The sequence below is a fragment of the Lactuca sativa genome, chromosome 7 (genome assembly GCF_002870075.4).
Source record: "Lactuca sativa cultivar Salinas chromosome 7, Lsat_Salinas_v11, whole genome shotgun sequence".
NCBI lineage: Eukaryota > Viridiplantae > Streptophyta > Magnoliopsida > Asterales > Asteraceae > Lactuca > Lactuca sativa.
Genome location: NC_056629.2, coordinates 92814770 through 92821277, shown reverse-complemented (window position 1 = coordinate 92821277; position 6508 = coordinate 92814770).

The following is a 6508-nucleotide window of genomic DNA, read 5'->3' as shown; positions in this document are numbered from 1 at the left end:
AACTACGGTCTTTCCAAATCCCGTGGAACAAGCATTCCACATGAAGATGATATTCCACGATTCGATCGAGGAACAAGAGATCATGCTTCACTTCCTCCACCTCCTCCAATTATTCTCCCTAACCCACAAGTTCGAAGGCTTGAAATGTTCAAGCTCACTCAAGCACTTTTGGCAAGTAAACATAAAGAAGGAAAGTCGGTGTGTACACACGTCCTAGGGATGAAGTCACACATTGATAGGTTAAGAATGTTGGGATCCGTTGTCTGTGAGGAGATGGTTGTTGATTGGGTTCTTCAGTCACTTCCTAACTCGTATAGTGAGTTCGTAAGAGAGTACTATATAATGAACCATGATGTGACCCTTATAGATCTCACCTATATGCTTATTGCCGCTGAATCAGCAATGGTTTGGCGCAATGGAAAAGCAAAGTTTATTGGTGAATCTGCCTTCCAGACCTCTATGGATATAGGAAAGACAACGAAAGACATGCCATGATTGAAGAGTTTGATCATAAGAGAAAGGAAATATCTGAAGTAGTTCCATGTGCTGTTCCAAAAGAATCAATTTGCTTTTATTGCCAAGAGAAGGGGCATTGGAGACGAAGCTGCCCTATTTACCTAAGAGATCTAAGAGATGGGAGAGTCAAAACGTATGGCTCTAGGTAAAATCCATTGACTAACTCTTTTAAGCTCCTATTTTAGTTTCTTAATACATAATGTGATAAGATTACAATTGATGTTTTGTAGGATCAAAGAAAAGAGAGGAAGCTTAAGGGAAGAAAGTGAGCAGAATCTAACCGTGAAGGAATGGATTTCGATCGCATTACTTGAAGATTAGATTCTTGAGCTGCTACTTAGAGTTAGAATTAGATTGCTAAGAAAGATGTATTAGCATAGTTTTTCAATGAATTGCATTGTAAGGACAAATTTTTCTGCAATTAAATAAATTTTGATTTTATATTATTTATTTATCCTTGCAATGGGGTATATGAAAAATTGATGTTAGAATGTTTCTATTATTAGCAATAATGGATTTGATTCTTAGATATGTTATTTGTGGAAATGTCGAAAATTTACCAAATAGGGAGAGTTTCTCATCGCCCAAGTTTCAGGTGGACAGAAATTTGGAATCATACAACTTGGTTGCACGATGAATGAGAAATTTCATATTTGGAAATTAGACTAAATATATTGACATAGTGTCAAGTGAAGGAATAAGAGATCGAGTACAAAAAGTTGTGTGTTGATTCCACCACAAAAATAACAAAGATATTCGTCATGATTTGCTAAAGGTTTTGTAAATATGATTATACTTACAAGATTAAGTGTAATTCTGAATTGATTAAAGGGTTTAGATCAATAGCAGAACGAATAAGAAGAATCAAGTAGGCAGAAAGATAAAATTTTCTCTATTCTCAGAAGAAGGGAGAGTACCTTTTATGCTTTATGATATGTCTTAATGATTAAGAACCATATCTCAATTAATCCTCTAAGTGAGTCTTAGTGCAATTGCATGTCTAAAAAGAGGAATCAAGAGTTGAAGAAATGGTTAAAATCAAGAAGTCAATCACACTTCGTTCCAAAACAAGTCTTAGAGTTAAGATTGTGATATTGAGTGACAAGTATTAGGAAGGTTTATAACATTCATCAAATGTGGAAAGTTGTGATGTCTTGGATAAGACAAAGACGAACTAGGACAAATTTATGAAGTGTTTTGATAAAAACTACACTAACTCTTGAATATTTGTTTGTCAAGAAATGTTTATTGACAAGAGAATCTTATATTTAAAGAAGTCAGTGGGAGTCTTAATGGTCTTGAAAGGTTTCAAGAACAAATCAAAATAAACCTTATCGATCATCACTAGCACACGAGTTGAGGTTTACAACCTATCGTGTTAACACTATTTTGTTTCTGCGCCATTCCAATTGAGTTAATGAGTTCTCATTTGAACGCATAAAAGGCAGGCACCTTGATCAATGGAAAGTACATTGATAGGAAAGGGTGAGCTGCTTAACTACTTCGAAGACATGGTGGGCAACTATGTTACCATAAGGCAAGAAGTCAAGATTAAGAAAGTTCGGTCCATATGAATTTGAATTTGTCGTAAACTTTGGTTTTGACAAATTCACATGGATAGGAACACATACACCATTAAAATCTAAGTGTCATAAGATTCCCTCCTTCATGAAAATGACTGTGAGGAAATACTTTCACTAAGAGAGATTTTAAAAAGATAGTGATTGTGAAATTGAATTCTCGAATTCGATTATGGTTACTGTATCCCTTTCCATGATTCGAATTGTGAGTTTTGGCAATTAGTCTAAATTGTTTAGACACACGTATGAGCTATCTAAAGGAAATGTGTATAAGCTTAGATAAAGGATTATCAAAGCATTAGGTATTAGAAACATGAACTTAAGAAATTCAATAGGTATTGTTTTTTTATTGAAGTTAAGCTGCTTTCTGAATACATGTCAAAGCTAGTGGGAGCATAAGTGTTATGTTTATAATAATCATCTTGATAGTGGGAGCATAAATGTTATGATACTATAATTATTATGGAAAGTATTGCAAGTTAGCAATATTAATTATAGAAAAACAAGAGTTACACCTTGCAAAGTCGTAAGGGTTGTAAAGTTGTTTTGCTATAATTAAGGGAGAGCATATTATGCTTCATTTCAAATCTAAAGGCTTAGGTTGTGGAATGTTAATAATTTAGTCAAGGATACATAGTGTGTTCTTAAAATTTTGATTATGATTACGATATTCCTCTTCATAATTCGAATTATAAGAATGTAGCACATAAAATATTATGGCAGAAGATTGATAGAGTATCAAATCTTTATGTAAGACATTATGCATCGTGTCCCATACGCTTCGGGTATAGGATCGATTGCAAATGCTATAATATTTGACCATTCTAAAATTTTCCAAATGTCTAGCGCATTTAGAGGGAAAAAGGACAAGAATCGGTTTTGACTAAGATAAATAAACAACTATCAAAGGATAATCCAAAGTTCGCCGAGGATTGGTCGCTTGTGAGTAGTTGGAAGCATGATATTGGATGGACCATATCGACATTATTATGATTAGATAAGATTCTATTGAGAATGAGTTGTCATATGGTAAGTATGGAAAGGTTTCCATATTGGGAATTGGATATTAAGAATCAATGTCTAGATTAGAAATTTTATGCAAAAGGATGTTCAAAGGAATGTACTTTGAGTGAGAGACATGACATCTATGGAATTGTCTTGTAACAATCTCCGATAAAGGACTTTGTAGTTTCATTGGCAATAGGAATTGTGACTTTAGTGCAGTGATATTACAAAAGGATCATTGCATAAAATGTTAGAATCTAACATATTCCATAAGTGGCAAGAATTTGATATTCTTTCACTTATGAAAATGGATTAGGAGTTGTGAAATGAGTATGACTGGAAATGTGTTCATTTGATCTATTTCACAAAGTAAGAACCGTAGGTAAACATTGTGTGCATGCTAAGAGCATGGGACAAGTGTAATAATTCAAGTAAGAAGTTGATTACCCGAAACAAAAAATAATGAGTAATCGATATGGTGATAAATAAAAGGTGTTTTATTTATGCTCAAAGGTTTGAGGCCATATGGGATTAGTATTATCCTTGTGTTTCACTTTGCATGTTTTGACTTCCTGAATAATTTAATTGGTTTAGAACAGTCAAATTATTCGAACGGGCCACAGTCGTTCATATGTTGGAAGTAGGTATGAATAAAGACTATCGTGAATTGGTGTGTGGATTGTCTAAAGAGCATTAGACATAAGCAAATGTTTGCTGCAACGTTCATGAGTGCTTATGAATATGATTTGAGCATTGGATTAAACCCACGCTCACTTGGATCACTTCATGGATTGTTATCACGAGTGATTGGTGAGACGATAACATCTTATATTCTTGAAACCGAGATGTGTGAGTTGTATCTTGCAAATCGGTTGCACATTGATAATATGTAAACGCACCAGTAACTTTGTGTCATAAAACATATTGTTGTGTGTGATTCGGTGAGTGAGTGCAAGCGAGCATTGAATCAAAGTTTATCCGTTCCTTTTATCCAAAGTAGGACAAAAGCAATATCTTTGGGCCCATCGATGATTGAGTGATGACAAACGTAAATGCTCGTTCGGGCTAGGGCTAATTTGATCTGTTCAATTAGTCAGTCGTCATAAATCGGAAGTCGAGAAATAGTACATAGGGAATGATTAGAAATCATGTCTGATACGATATCTAGAATAGAGGAATATATGATCCCTTATCTAAAGGGCACGCGTATCTGATAGGATCAGAGTTGACAGCGGCTTTGCGAAGCTACGTTTGCAGATCAGGATCTGAAGTCATACGCAGAATAGTTATTAGACTTATCCAAGTGGGAGACTGTTGGATTAGTGTCTAAGTCCATAACTATTTTGGTGTGTACTTGACCCGATGGTGCATGGTCCTTTTGGGTCGCCTTCACCAAAGCAACTTGATAGGATGAATAATGGAGAGAAAGGATTAAATATGATTTATTAATATATTATGGGAATAATATATTAAAGGAGAAATCATATTGTTTAATTAATATTAGTAAAGAATTAAGAAGAATTAAGTTTCTGACTAAAAGAGATTAATTAAACTGAAGGGACTAGAATTGTAATTATGAGATAATTGCAATTGGGCCATGGACTGCCTTATATTATAAGGATGGACGAATTCTATGGGGAAACCCATTAGAAATCTTCCAAGGCCTTTAAGGAAAGGAGTCCATGGGTTGCTTAGGGCTTAAGCATCCAAATTAGGGTTTCCTTGTTAGATAACCCTAATGGCCTCACTATATATAGAACCCTTATGCCCCAAAAACGTGGTGAACTTGTTCTCTAGGGTTTCCACATGTTTTGGGCAACCACCTTCTCTTCTCTTCTTCATCCTCTTGCTCTTGGTGTTTGTGAACCATTAGAGGAGTGACATTTGTGACTCTAAGCTTTCTAAAGTCAATACAAGAAGGATTTGGGATTGTTATGGCTACATAACAATGAAGGTAATATCTTAAACCCATTCATATGTTAATATGATTACTTGTATGCTAGAATTACGGTTTATAGTCTTGGATAACTTGCATGTACAATAGAGAAACCTAGATCCAAGCATTTGGGTTTGTATGAGCACATAGGATGTTCTTATGACCAAAACCCATCAAATTCTCCCTCATCTCCCTTCGGTCTCCCACGTCCACTCTGAACCCTTTCGGTGCTACCACCGCACCTTCACTAATAGAACCACCTTTTTCCTCAAGGTCTTCACCTTCCAATCTAAGATCGCAACTGGCCTCTTGATATAATTCAGGCTGCTATCAACCTGAATATCCTCCAAGGGTACAACTGCCGACTCGTCCACCAAACACTTCCTCAACTGAGAAACATGGAAAGTGTTGTGGATCTGGCTATGCTCTGCCGAAAGATCCAACTGTTAAGTAACCCGACCCACCCGGGCCAAAACCCTAAAAGGACTAATGAACATGGGGCCCAGCTTGCCCCTCTTCTGAAACCTGATAATACCCTTCCACGGTGACACCTTCAAGAGGACCATATCACCCACCTAAAACTCCAAGTACGAATGCCTCCTATCGACATAACTCTTATGTCGACTCTGCGCAGTCTGCAATCTACTACGGACCTGCTGGATCAACTCTGTGGTCTTGAGCACCACCTCGATGCTCCCGATGACTCGCTGACCAACCTCAACCCAACAAATCGGGGTCCTACACTTCCTCCCGTAGAGCATCTCGAAAGGAGGGCGGTCAATACTAGCATGGTAACTGTTGTTATACGAAAATTCTGCCAAAGGAAGATATGTATCCCAACAGCCACCAAAATCTAGGACGCATTCCCGAAGCATGTTCTTAAGAGTCTGAATCGTCCACTCGCTCTTCCCGTCCGTCTAGGGGTGGAAGGCGGTGCTAAAATCAAGACAAGTTCCCATCTCGTCATGAAACCGCTTCCAAAACCTAGAAGTAAAACGTACGTCTCGGTCTGATACTACCGATACAGGCACTCCATGTCGTGCCACTACCTCGTGCACATAAATATCGGCTAGCTTCTCGGCCGATATGCTCTCCTAAATCGGTATGAAATGCGCACTCTTGGTTAGGCGATCCATTATGACCCAAATCAAGTCAACTCCACGTGCGGTCCTTGGAAGCTTAGCGATGAAATCTATAGTGATATCCTCCCATTTTGAAACCGGAATGTCTAACGACTGCATCTTGACGTGGGCTCTCTGGTGTTCTGCCTTGACCTTTCTACAGGTCAGGCATCTCTCTACATACCAGGCTATGTCCCGCTTCATGCACGACCACTAATAATCGAGCCGAAGATCTCTATACATCTTCGTCGCCCCTAGATTGATGGAGAACCGGGACTTGTGGGCCTCATCCATCAACACCTACTGTACTCCTCCCTAATACAGCACCTAGACTCTCCCATGAAGGGTCA